Below are 14,571 nucleotides of genomic sequence, written 5' to 3'. Positions count from 1 at the left end.
GTGCAACACACATTGAACTAATCATTACAACTCACTAATCCTAAATCATCGGGGTTAGGTCACGCTTAGAACGATGGCATCTCATACTTATGCATTATTGCATCCTTGGCAATCTTTTAAACATCGTCCTTACCGGACGATGATGTTATTTCAGAATTTGGAGTTATTGCGTATCGAAGACCTTGTCTGCATAATCTTGCAGCCAAGAAAGGCAAGTTCATTGCTTGCTCATGTCATTTGAGTATTTTTACCAAATTACTTGCAAAGTACTATGTTTATCACTATTGCATAAAAATCAAAACCACTATTTTCATAACTATGAATATGACTATGTGGTGGGCAATGGAACCATGGTATGTGTTGATATGGTGGAGGTTCCATTGCAAGGGTTTATATCCATCTAGGATTAAACAACAAATGTCGTCCAGTGATTCTTGTGCCGTATAACTCGTGTTCACCATAAGATCTGGAGTGGGACGGAGTAGCCAATTGTATTTCCACCTCTCGTACATCAACGGACGCGCTTTACCGGAGAACACTTGATTCCTAGGGTGCATTTGGTGGCTGGGGAAGCCTAAAGTCCCCACGGCTTTGTCCGTAGAACACTTGTAGCCCGAAGATCATTTGGTGGCTGGGGAAGCCTAAAGTCCCCACGGTATTGCGGTCTATGAGGGGTTGCATCTACCGGCGAAGGAGTTTGGTTCGATCCCAAACTTTCGTCGTGGTCGGGGTCCACCCGTAAGTGGGAATAATGGGACCGGCGAGGACCCAGGGTCGGGGATGTAACAAAGGGTGGGTGTGCGAGGTAGCGGAGGAATATGAATGGCTAGGACCTTATACCGGGCCTCACACCAAAGGAAGTGTGGACGGGAAGATCACTGATACGTCTCTGACGTATCGATAATTTCTTATGTTCCATGCCACATTATTGATGATATCTACATGTTTTATGCATACTTTATGTCATTATTATGCGTTTTCCGGAACTAACCTATTGACGAGATGCCGAAGGGCCAGTTGTTGTTTTCTGTTGTTTTTGGTTTCAGAAATCCTAGTAAGGAAATATTCTCGGAATCGAACGAAATCAACGCCCATGGTCCTATTTTTCCACGAAGCTTCCAGAAGTCCGAAGGGGAAACGAAGTGGGGCCACGAGGTGGGGACACAGTAGGGCGGCGCGGCCCAAGCCCTGGCCGCACCGGCCTAGTGTGTGGCCCCACCAGGACTCCACCGACCTTGCCCTTCCGCCTACTTAAAGTCTCTGTCGCGAAAACCCTACCACGTTCGACGAAACCAGAGAAAACCTTCCAGAGCCGCCGCCATCGCGAAGCCAAGATCTGGGGGACAGGAGTCTCTGTTCCGGCACGCCGCCGGGACGGGGAAGTGCCCCCGGAAGGCTTCTCCATCAACACCACCGCCATCTTCATCAACGCTGCTGTCTCCCATGAGGAGGGAGTAGTTCTCCATCGAGGCTCGGGGCTGTACCGGTAGCTATGTGGTTCATCTCTCTCCTATGTACTTCAATACAATAATCTCATGAGCTGCCTTACATGATTGAGATTCATATGATGATGCTTGTAATCTAGATGTCATTATGCTAGTCAAGTGGATTTTACTTATGTGATCTCCGGAGACTCCTTGTCCCACGTGTGTAAAGGTGACAGTGTGCACCGTGTGGGTCTCTTAGGCTATATTTCACAGAATACTTATTCGCTGTTATGAATGGCATAGTGAAGTGCTTATTTATATCTCTTTATGATTGCAATGTGTTTTGTATCACAATTTATCTGTGTGCTACTCTAGTGATGTTATTAAAGTAGTTTATTCCTCCTGCACGGTGTAATGGTGACAGTGTGTGCATCGTGTAGTACTTGGCGTAGGCTATGATTGTGATCTCTTGTAGATTATGAAGTTAACTATTGCTATGATAGTATTGATGTGATCTATTCCTCCTTTCGTAGTGTGAAGGTGACAGTGTGCATGCTATGTTAGTACTTGGTTTGGTTATGTTGATCTGTCATGCACTCTAAGGTTATTTAAATATGAACATTGAATATTGTGGAGCTTGTTAACTCCGGCATTGAGGGTTCGTGTAATCCTACACAGTTAGTGGTGTTCATCATCCAACAAGAGGGTGTAGAGTCTAGCATCTATTTATTTATTCTGTTATGTGATCATTGTTGAGAGTGTCCACTAGTGAAAGTATGATCCCTAGGCCTTGTTCCTAAATATCGCTATCGCTGCTTGTTTATCGTTTTCTTGCATCTTTACTTCTGCAATATTACTACCATCAAGCGCACGCCACAAGCACTTTTAAGGCGCCGTTACTACTGCTCATATTCATTCATACCACTTGTATTTCACTATCTCTTCGCTCGAACTAGTGCACCAATTAGGCGTGGTGGGGACCCCAGAGACATCTTGCTTTGTGGTTGCAGGGGTGCATGAGAGGGATATCAATGACCTCGTCCTCCCGGAGTTCGATAAACCTTGGGTGATCCACTTAAGGGAAACTTTCTGCTGTTCTACAAACCACGGCTCTTGGAGGCCCAACACTGTCTACAAGAATAGAAGCACCCGTAGACATCAAGCTATTTTAAGGCGCCGTTGCCGGGAGGAAAGGTAAAAGGCACTCATACTCCGGTCCCAGGTAAAGTACTTTTCTGTTGCCGTTGTGTGTGTGCTCGAAGCTATTTCCTTTAGATCCTGCAATTGCATCTTTTTGTTTCTTGTTTACACTAGTTAGGCATAATGGACAACAATGAGCTTCTTATTCTATTTCCTGATTTAAGACATGGATGGTTTGATGCGAAAATTAAAAAACCTATGGAACATATTAGTATGAACGCTTTGAACACCATTGTTGCTAATGATATGGAAAATTCTAAGCTTGGGGAAGCTGGCTTTGATGAGCATGATATTTTTAGTCCCCCAAGCATTGAGGAGAAAATTTACTTTGATGATACTTTGCCTCCTATTTATGATGATTATAATGATATTGGTCTTTTAGTACACTTTGTTATGGAGGATAAATTTGATTATGATTACAATATGCCTCCTATATTTGATGATGAGAATAATAATGATAGCTACTTTGTTGAATTTGCTCCCACTACAACTAATAAAATTGATTATGCTTATGTGGAGAGTAATGATACTTTTATGCATGTGAATAAGAATGCTTTATGTGATACTTATATTGTTGAGTTTGTTCATGATGCCACTGAAAGTTATTATGAGAGAGGAAAATATGGTTGTAGAAATTTTCATGTTACTAAAACACCTCTCTATATGCTGAAATTTTTGAAGTTATACTGGTTTTATCTTCCTATGCTTGTTACTTTGCTCTTCATGAACTTGTTTATGTACAAGATTCTTATGCATAGGAAGCATGTTAGACTTAAATGTGTTTTGAATTTGCTTCTTGATGCTCTCTTTTTGCTTCAACTCTCATCCTTATGTGTGCATCATTAAAATTGCTGAGCCCATCTTAATGGCTATAAAGAAAGAACTTCTTGGGAGATAACCCATGTGTTTATTTTGCTACAGTAGCTTTGTTTTATATTTGAGTCTTGGAAGTTGTTACTACTGTAGCAACCTCTCCTTATCTTATTTTATTGCATTGTTGTGCCAAGTAAAGTCTTTGATAGCAAGGTTGATACTAGATTTGGATTACTGCGCAGAAACAGATTTCTGTCTGTCATGAATCTGGGCAGAATTCTCTGTAGGTAACTCAGAAAAATCTGCCAATTTACGTGCGTGATCCTCAGATATGTACGCAACTTTCATTCAATTTGGGAATTTTCATCTGAGCAAGTCTGGTGCCACTTTAAAATTCGTCTTTACGGACTATTCTGTTTTGACAGATTCTGCCTTTTATTTCGCATTGCCTCTTTTGCTGTGTTGGGTAGATTTCTTTGTTCCATTACCTTCCAGTAGCTTTGGGCAATGTCCAGAAGTGTTAAGAATGATTGTGTCACCTCTGAACATGTGAATTTTTATTATGCACTAACCCTCTAATGAGTTTGTTTCGAGTTTGGTGTGGAGGAAGTTTTCAAGGGTCAAGAGAGGAGGATGATATACTATGATCAAGAAGAGTGAAGAGTCTAAGCTTGGGGATGCACCCGTGGTTCATCCCTGCATATTTCAAGAAGACTCAAGCATCTAAGCTTGGGGATGCCCAAGGCATCCCCTTCTTCATCGACAACTTATCAGGTTTCTTCTCTTGAAACTATATTTTTATTCGGTCACATCTTATGTACTTTACTTGGAGCGTCTGTTTGCTTTTGTTTTTGTTTTTGTTTGAATAAATTCATGCTTGTGTGGGAGAGAGACACGCTCCGCTGGTTCATATGAACACATGTGTTCTTAGCTTTTAATTTTCATGGCGAAGGTTGAAACTGCTTCGTTAATTGTTATATGGTTGGAAACGGGAAATGCTACATGTAGTAATTGGTAAAATGTTTTGAATAATTTGATACTTGGCAATTGTTGTGCTCATGTTTAAGCTCTTGCATCATATACTTTGCACCCATTAATGAAGAAATACATAGAGCTTGCTAAAATTTGGTTTGCATATTTGGTCTCTCTAAAGTCTAGATAATTTCTAGTATTGAGTTTTGAACAACAAGGAAGACGGTGTAGAGTCTTATAATGTTTACAATATGTCTTTTATGTGAGTTTTGCTGCACCGGTTCATCCTTGTGTTTGTTTCAAATAACCTTGCTAGCCTAAACCTTGTATCGAGAGGGAATACTTCTCATGCATCCAAAATCCTTGAGCCAACCACTATGCCATTTGTGTCCACCATACCTACCTACTACATGGTATTTCTCCGCCATTCCAAAGTAAATTGCTTGAGTGCTACCTTTAATAATTCAAAATTTATCACCTCTGATTTGTGTCAATGTTTTATAGCTCATGAGGAAGTATGTGGTGTTTATCTTTCATTCTTGTTGGGCAACTTTCACCAATGGACTAGTGGCTTCATCCGCTTATCCAATAATTTTGCAAAAAGAGCTGGCAATGGGATTCCCAGTCCCAAATTAATTAACCTAAATAGACACTCCTCCATGGTATGTGATTGTTGGACGGCACCCGAAGGATTCAGTTAGCCATGGCTTGAGAAAGCAAAGGTGGGGAGGAGTGTCATCATAATAAAACTAAAATAAAAAGGCACTCCTTCATGGTATGAGATTGTTGGCAGGCACCCGAGGATTCGGTTAGCCATGGTTTGTGAAAGAAACGTTGGAAGGAGTGCCACCCAAAAATAAAAATAATTCATGGGAGCCGCTCTTTGAAGGTTTGTCTGGCAAGGGGGTTAGAGTGCCCACTACCATTCATTGACAACAACAAACACCTCTCAAAATTTTACTTTTATGCTCTCTTTATGTTTTCAAAACCAAAGCTCTGGCACAAATATAGCAATCAATGCTTCCCTCTGCGAAGGGCCATTCTTCTACTTTTATTGTTGAGTCAGTTTACCCATTTCTCTCCATCTCAAGAAGCAAACACTTGTGTGAACTGTGCATTGATTCCTACATACTTGCATATTGCACTTGTTATATTACTTTGCATTGACAACTATCCATGAGATATACATGTTATAAGTTGAAAGCAACCGCTGAAACTTAATCTTCCTTTGTGTTGCTTCAATACCTTTACTTTGATTTATTGCTTTATGAGTTAACTCTTATGCAAGACTTATTGATGCTTGTCTTGAAAGTACTATTCATGAAAAGTCTTTGCTTTATGATTCATTTGTTTACTCATGTCATTACCATTGTTTTGATTGCTGCATTCATTACATATGCTTACAATAGTATGATCAAGGTTATGATGGCATGTCACTCCAGAAATTATCTTTGTTATCGTTTACCTGCTCGGGACGAGCAGGAACTAAGCTTGGGGATGCTGATACGTCTCCAACGTATCGATAATTTCTTATGTTCCATGCCACATTATTGATGATATCTACATGTTTTATGCATACTTTATGTCATTATTATGTGTTTTCCGGAACTAACCTATTGACGAGATGCCGAAGGGCCAGTTGCTGTTTTCTGCTGTTTTTGGTTTCAGAAATCCTAGTAAGGAAATATTCTCAGAATCGGACGAAATCAACGCCCAGGGTCCTATTTTTCCACGAAGCTTCCAGAAGTCCGAAGGGGAAACGAAGTTGGGCCACGAGGTGGGGACACAGTAGGGCGGCGCGGCCCAAGCCCTAGCCGTGCCAGCCTAGTGTGTGGCCCCACCAGGACTCCACCGACCTTGCCCTTCCGCCTACTTAAAGTCTCCGTCGCGAAAACCCTACCACGTTCGACGAAACCAGAGAAAACCTTCCAGAGCCGCTGCCATCGCGAAGCCAAGATCTGGGGGACAGGAGTCTCTGTTCCGGCACGCCGCCGGGATGGGGAAGTGCCCCCGGAAGGCTTCTCCATCAACACCACCACCATCTTCATCAACGCTGCTGTCTCCCATGAGGAGGGAGTAGTTCTCCATCGAGGCTCGGGGCTGTACCGGTAGCTATGTGGTTGATGGCGTGTATTTCACACGTTCGTTGGGCAACCCCAAGAGGAAGGTATGATGCGCACAGCAGCAAGTTTTCCCTCAGAAAGAAACCAAGGTTTATCGAACCAGGAGGAGCCAAGAAGCACGTTGAAGGTTGATGGCGGCGGGATGTAGTGCGGCGCAACACCAGGGATTCCGGCGCCAACGTGGAACCTGCACAACACAACCAAAGTACTTTGCCCCAACGAAACAGTGAGGTTGTCAATCTCACCGGCTTGCTGTAACAAAGGATTAACCGTATTGTGTGGAAGATGATTGTTTGCAGAAAACAGTAGAACAAGATTGCAGTAGATTGTATTTCAGTAAAGAGAATTGGACCGGGGTCCACAGTTCACTAGAGGTGTCTCTCCCATAAGACAAGCAGCATGTTGGGTGAACAAATTACAGTTGGGCAATTGACAAATAAAGAGAGCATGACAATGCACATACATATCATGATGAGTATAGTGAGATTTAATTGGGCATTACGACAAAGTACATAGACCGCCATCCAACTGCATCTATGCCTAAAAAGTCCACCTTCAGGTTATCATCCGAACCCCCTCCAGTATTAAGTTGCAAAGCAACAGACAATTGCATTAAGTATGGTGCGTAATGTAACTAGTGACTACATCCTTGAACATAGCACTAATGTTTTATCCCTAGTGGCAACAGCACAACACAACCTTAGAACTTTCTGTCCTTTGTCCCAGTGTCAATGCGAGGCATGAACCCACTATCGAGCATAAGTACTCCCTCTTGGAGTTACAAGCATCTACTTGGCCAGAGCATCTACTAGTAACGGAGAGCATGCAAGATCATAAACAACACATAAGCATAACTTTGATAATCAACATAACAAGTATTCTCTATTCATCGGATCCCAACAAACGCAACATATAGAATTACAGATAGATAATCTTGATCATGTTAGGCAGCTCACAAGATCCGACAATGATAGCACAATGGGGAGAAGACAACCATCTAGCTACTGCTATGGACCCATAGTCCAGGGGTAGACTACTCACACATCACACCGGAGGCGACCATGGCGGCGTAGAGTCCTCCGGAGATGATTCCCCTCTCCGGCAGGTGCGGAGGCGATCTCTGGATCCCCCGAGATGGGATCGGCGGCGGCGGCGTCTGCGGAAGGTTTTCCGTATCGTGGCTCTCGGTGCGGGGGTTTCGTCACGGAGGCTATTTGTAGGCGGAAGGGCAGGTCAAGAGGCGGCACGGGGGCCCCACACCACGGGGCCGCGCGGCCAAGGGGGGCCGCGCCGCCTAGGGTGTGGCCCCTCCGTGGCCCCTCTTCGTCTCTCCTTCGGACTTACGGAAGCTTCGTGGAAAAATAGGCCCCAGGGCTTTGATTTCGTCCAATTCCGAGAATATTTCCTTACTAGGATTTCTGAAACCAAAAACAGCAGAAACAAAGAAGCGGCACTTCGGCATCTTGTTAATAGGTTAGTTCCAGAAAATGCACGAATATGACATAAAGTGTGCATAAAACATGTAGATAACATCAATAATGTGGCATGGAACATAAGAAATTATCGATACGTCGGAGACGTATCAGCATCCCCAAGCTTAGTTCTGCTCGTCCCGAGCAGGTAAAACGATAACACAGATAATTTATGGAGTGACATGCCATCATAATCTTGATCATACTATTTGTAAAGCATATGTAGTGAATGCAGCGATCAAAACAATGTATATGACATGAGTAAACAAGTGAATCATAAAGCAAAGACTTTTCATGAATAGCACTTCAAGACAAGCATCAATAAGTCTTGCATAAGAGTTAACTCATAAAGCAATAATTCAAAGTAAAGGCATTGAAGCAACACAAAAGAAGATTAAGTTTCAGCGGTTGCTTTCAACTTGTAACATGTATATCTCATGGATATTGTCAACATAGAGTAATATAATAAGTGCAATAAGCAAGTATGTAGGAATCAATGCACAATTCACACAAGTGTTTGCTTCTTGAGGTGGAGAGAAATAGGTGAACTGACTCAACATTGAAAGTAAAAGAATGGTCCTCCATAGAGGAAAAGCATCGATTGCTATATTTGTGCTAGAGCTTTGATTTTGAAAACATGAAACAATTTTGTCAATGGTAGTAATAAAGCATATGCATCATGTAAATTATATCTTATAAGTTGCAAGCCTCATGCATAGTGTACTAATAGTGCCCGCACCTTGTCCTAATTAGCTTGGACTACCGGATCATCACAATGCATTGTTTTTACCAAGTGTCACAAAGGGGTACCTCTATGCCGCTTTGTACAAAGGTGCGAGGAGAAAGCTCGCATTGGATTTCTCGCTATTGATTATTCTTCAACTTAGACATCCATACCGGGACAACATAGACAACAGATAATGGACTCCTCTTTTATGCATAAGCATATAACAACAATTAATAATTTTCTCATTTGAGATTTGAGGATTGTTGTCCAAAACTGAAACTTCCACCATGGATCATGGCTTTAGTTAGCGGCCCAATGTTCTTCTCTAACATATGCATGCTTAACCATATGGTGGTAGATCTCTCTTACTTCAGACAAGACGGACATGCATAGCAACTCACATAAAATTCAACAATGAATAGTTGATGGCGTCCCCAGTGAACATGGTTATCGCACAACAAGCAACTTAATAAGAGATAAAGTGCATAATTACATATTCAATACCACAATAGTTTTTAAGCTATTTGTCCCATGAGCTATATATTGCAAAGGTGAATGATGGAATTTTAAAGGTAGCACTCAAGCAATTTACTTTGGAATGGCGGAAAATACCATGTAGTATAGGTAGGTATGGTGGACACAAATGGCATAGTGGTTGGCTCAAGTATTTTGGATGCATGAGAAGTATTCCCTCTCGATACAAGGTTTAGGCTAGCAAGGCTTATTTGAAACAAACACAAGGATGAACCGGTGCAGCAAAACTCACATAAAAGACATATTGAAAACATTATAAGACTCTACACCATCTTCCTTGTTGTTCAAACTCAATACTAGAAATTATCTAGACCTTAGAGAAACCAAATATGCAAACCAAATTTTAGCATGCTCTATGTATTTCTTCATTAATGGGTGCAAAGCATATGATGCAAGAGCTTAAACATGAGCACAACAATTGCCAAGTATCACATTACCCAAGACATTTATAGCAATTACTACATGTATCATTTTCCAATTCCAACCATATAACAATTTAACGAAGGAGAAACTTCGCCATGAATACTATGAGTAGAAACCAAGGACATACTTGTCCATATGCTACAGCGGAGCGTGTCTCTCTCCCATAAAGTGAATGCTAGGATCCATTTTATTCAAACAAAACAAAAAACAAAAACAAACCGACGCTCCAAGAAAAAGCACATAAGATGTGATGGAATAAAAATATAGTTTCAGGGGAGGAACCTGATAATGTTGTCGATGAAGAAGGGGATGCCTTGGGCATCCCCAAGCTTAGACGCTTGAGTCTTCTTGATATATGCAGGGGTGAACCACCGGGGCATCCCCAAGCTTAGAGCTTTCACTCTCCTTGATCATGTTGCATCATACTCCTCTCTTGATCCTTGAAAACTTCCTCCACACCAAACTCGAAACAACTCATTAGAGGGTTAGTGCACAATATAAATTGACATATTCAGAGGTGACACAATCATTCTTAACACTTCTGGACATTGCATAATGCTACTGGACATTAATGGATCAAAGAAATTCATCCAACATAGCAAAAGAGGCAATGCGAAATAAAAGGCAGAATCTGTCAAAACAGAACAGTTCGTATTGACGAATTTTAAAATGGCACCAGACTTGCTCAAATGAAAATGCTCAAATTGAATGAAAGTTGCGTACATATCTGGGGATCATGCACGTAAATTGGCTTAATTTTCTGAGCTACCTACAGGGAGGTGGACCCAGATTCGTGACAGCAAAGAAATCTGGAACTGTGCAGTAATCCAAATCTAGTACTTACTTTTCTATCAACGGCTTAACTTGGCACAACAAAACACAAAACTAAGATAAGGAGAGGTTGCTACAGTAGTAAACAACTTCCAAGACACAAAATAAAAACAAAGTACTGTAGGTAAAAACATGGGTTGTCTCCCATAAGCGCTTTTCTTTAACGCCTTTCAGCTAGGCGCAGAAAGTGTGTATCAAGTGTTATCGAAGGGTGGTACTTCTACAGCGGGGTGTGGGCTTTTCTCAACCAAGCATAGTATATTAGATACATAAGTTTTAGCATCTCCCTTTTCATTAGTCTTAGGCGTGCTACTCTCATCAAACAAATTTTCAGGAACAAGCCAAGCATAGTTATTTTCTAGTGCATCATTCATAGCTAGGAGCTTACATGGTATTGGTGCTTTGATCTCCCCTCCATCATCAATATTATTAGTGTATCTTATTCTATCCATATCCATCTTTTCAAGGAGACTAACAAAATTAGTAGGAGAACCAAGCATATTAAATTTAGCAAACACCTTTCTAGCTTCTCTTGCTAGACCACCAAATTCTCTAAGAAGGGTTTCTAATACAAAATCTTTCTTTTCCCCTTCTTCCATATCACCTAGTGTGAAAAACATGTGTTGGATTATAGGATTAAGATTAACAAATTTAGTTTCCAACAAGCGAACTAAATGCGCAGCAGCAATTTCATAAGTAGGCGCAAGGTCTACCAAGTGTCTATCTTCAAAATTCTCAATAGTACTAACATGATTGAAAAATTCTTCTATATTATTTCTCCCAACTATAGACCCACGTCCTACCGGTATGTCTTTTGTGGTAAAATTAAAAGGAAACATGATGAATCAAGTAAAGTAAATGCAAGTAAACTAATTTTTTTGTGTTTTTGATATAGCAAACAAGATAGCAAATAAAGTAAAACTAGCAACTAATTTTTTTGTATTTTGATTTAGTGCAGCAAACAAAGTAGTAAATAAAACTAAGCAAGACAAAAACAAAGTAAAGAGATTGAGAAGTGGAGACTCCCCTTGCAGCGTGTCTTGATCTCCCCGGCAATGGCGCCAGAAAATGTGCTTGATGGCGTGTATTTCACACGTTCGTTGGGCAACCCCAAGAGGAAGGTATGATGCGCACAGCAGCAAGTTTTCCCTCAGAAAGAAACCAAGGTTTATCGAACCAGGAGGAGCCAAGAAGCACGTTGAAGGTTGATGGCGGCGGGATGTAGTGCGGCGCAACACCAGGGATTCCGGCACCAACGTGGAACCTGCACAACACAACCAAAGTACTTTGCCCCAACGAAACAGTGAGGTTGTCAATCTCACCGGCTTGCTGTAACAAAGGATTAACCGTATTGTGTGGAAGATGATTGTTTGCAGAAAACAGTAGAACAAGATTGCGATGAGATTGTATTTCAGTAAAGAGAATTGGACCGGGGTCCACAGTTCACTAGAGGTGTCTCTCCCATAAGACAAGCAGCATGTTGGGTGAACAAATTACAGTTGGGCAATTGACAAATAAAGAGAGCATGACAATGCACATACATATCATGATGAGTATAGTGAGATTTAATTGGGCATTACGACAAAGTACATAGACCGCCATCCAACTGCATCTATGCCTAAAAAGTCCACCTTCAGGTTATCATCCGAACCCCTCCAGTATTAAGTTGCAAAGCAGCAGAGACAATTGCATTAAGTATGGTGCGTAATGTAACTAGTGACTACATCCTTGAACATAGCACTAATGTTTTATCCCTAGTGGCAACAGCACAACACAACCTTAGAACTTTCATCCTTGTCCCATGTGTCAATGCGAGGCATGAACCCACTATCGAGCATAAGTACTCCCTCTTGGAGTTACAAGCATCTACTTGGCCAGAGCATCTACTAGTAACGGAGAGCATGCAAGATCATAAACAACACATAAGCATAACTTTGATAATCAACATAACAAGTATTCTCTATTCATCGGATCCCAACAAACGCAACATATAGAATTACAGATAGATGATCTTGATCATGTTAGGCAGCTCACAAGATCAGACAATGATAGCACAATGGGGAGAAGACAACCATCTAGCTACTGCTATGGACCCATAGTCCAGGGGTAGACTACTCACACATCACACCGGAGGCGACCATGGCGGCGTAGAGTCCTCCGGAGATGATTCCCCTCTCCGGCGGTGCCGGAGGCGATCTCTGGATCCCCCGAGATGGGATCGGCGGCGGCGGCGTCTCTGGAAGGTTTTCCGTATCGTGGCTCTCGGTACTGGGGGTTTCGTCACGGAGGCTATTTGTAGGCGGAAGGGCAGGTCAAGAGGCGGCACGGGGGCCCCACACCACAGGGCCGCGCGGCCAAGGGGGGGCCGCGCCGCCCTAGGGTGTGGCCCCTCCGTGGCCCCTCTTCGTCTCTCCTTCGGACTTCTGGAAGCTTCGTGGAAAAATAGGCCCCTGGGCTTTGATTTCGTCCAATTCCGAGAATATTTCCTTACTAGGATTTCTGAAACCAAAAACAATGAAACAAAGAATCGGCACTTCGGCATCTTGTTAATAGGTTAGTTCCAGAAAATGCACGAATATGACATAAAGTGTGCATAAAACATGTAGATAACATCAATAATGTGGCATGGAACATAAGAAATTATCGATACGTCGGAGACGTATCAGTGGTTCATCTCTCTCCTATGTACTTCAATACAATAATCTCATGAGCTGCCTTACATGATTGAGATTCATATGATGATGCTTGTAATCTAGATGTCATTATGCTAGTCAAGTGGATTTTACTTATGTGATCTCCGGAGACTCCTTGTCCCACGTGTGTAAAGGTGACAGTGTGTGCACCGTGTGGGTCTCTTAGGCTATATTTCACAGAATACTTATTCGCTGTTATGAATGGCATAGTGAAGTGCTTATTTATATCTCTTTATGATTGCAATGTGTTTTGTATCACAATTTATCTGTGTGCTACTCTAGTGATGTTATTAAAGTAGTTTATTCCTCCTGCACGGTGTAATGGTGACAGTGTGTGCATCGTGTAGTACTTGGCGTTGGCTATGATTGTGATCTCTTGTAGATTATGAAGTTAACTATTGCTATGATAGTATTGATGTGATCTATTCCTCCTTTCGTAGTGTGAAGGTGACAGTGTGCATGCTATGTTAGTACTTGGTTTGGTTATGTTGATCTGTCATGCACTCTAAGGTTATTTAAATATGAACATTGAATATTGTGGAGCTTGTTAACTCCGGCATTGAGGGTTCGTGTAATCCTACACAGTTAGTGGTGTTCATCATCCAACAAGAGGGTGTAGAGTCTAGCATCTATTTATTTATTCTGTTATGTGATCAATGTTGAGAGTGTCCACTAGTGAAAGTATGATCCCTAGGCCTTGTTCCTAAATACTGCTATCGCTGCTTGTTTACTGTTTTACTGCATCTTTACTTCCTGCAATATTACTACCATCAATCGCACGCCACAAGCACTTTTAAGGCGCCGTTACTACTGCTCATATTCATTCATACCACTTGTATTTCACTATCTCTTCGCCGAACTAGTGCACCTATTAGGTGTGTTGGGGACACAAGAGACTTCTTGCTTTGTGGTTGCAGGGTTGCATGAGAGGGATATCTTTGACCTCTTCCTCCCTGAGTTCGATAAACCTTGGGTGATCCACTTAAGGGAAACTTGCTGATGTTCTACAAACCTCTGCTCTTGGAGGCCCAACAATGTCTACAAGAATAGAAGCACCCGTAGACATCAATCACCCGGTTGGCACCAAGGTTAAGATCTCTTATGGGTAAAGCAACACACCTCTGCAGAGTGTAATGAACCGTGACCTGGCACTCCCTGTTCCAGGATATGGAACTGCGAACGCTGCCGGAAAGGAACTCCATGAAGTTCTAGTAAACCGGTGAAGGCTGACGGACATAGTTCTTCTGAATAAAAGCAACCTTTTGAAGAAATGATTATGAAAACCTGCATTGGGATTAGACTTTCTGGTCTAATGCCGTAGCTAGTGCATTAAACACCTCTTCCCTATAATGAACT

Source organism: Lolium perenne, chromosome 2, assembly GCF_019359855.2.
Source record: "Lolium perenne isolate Kyuss_39 chromosome 2, Kyuss_2.0, whole genome shotgun sequence".
NCBI lineage: Eukaryota > Viridiplantae > Streptophyta > Magnoliopsida > Poales > Poaceae > Lolium > Lolium perenne.
This window is presented reverse-complemented; position numbering follows the sequence as displayed.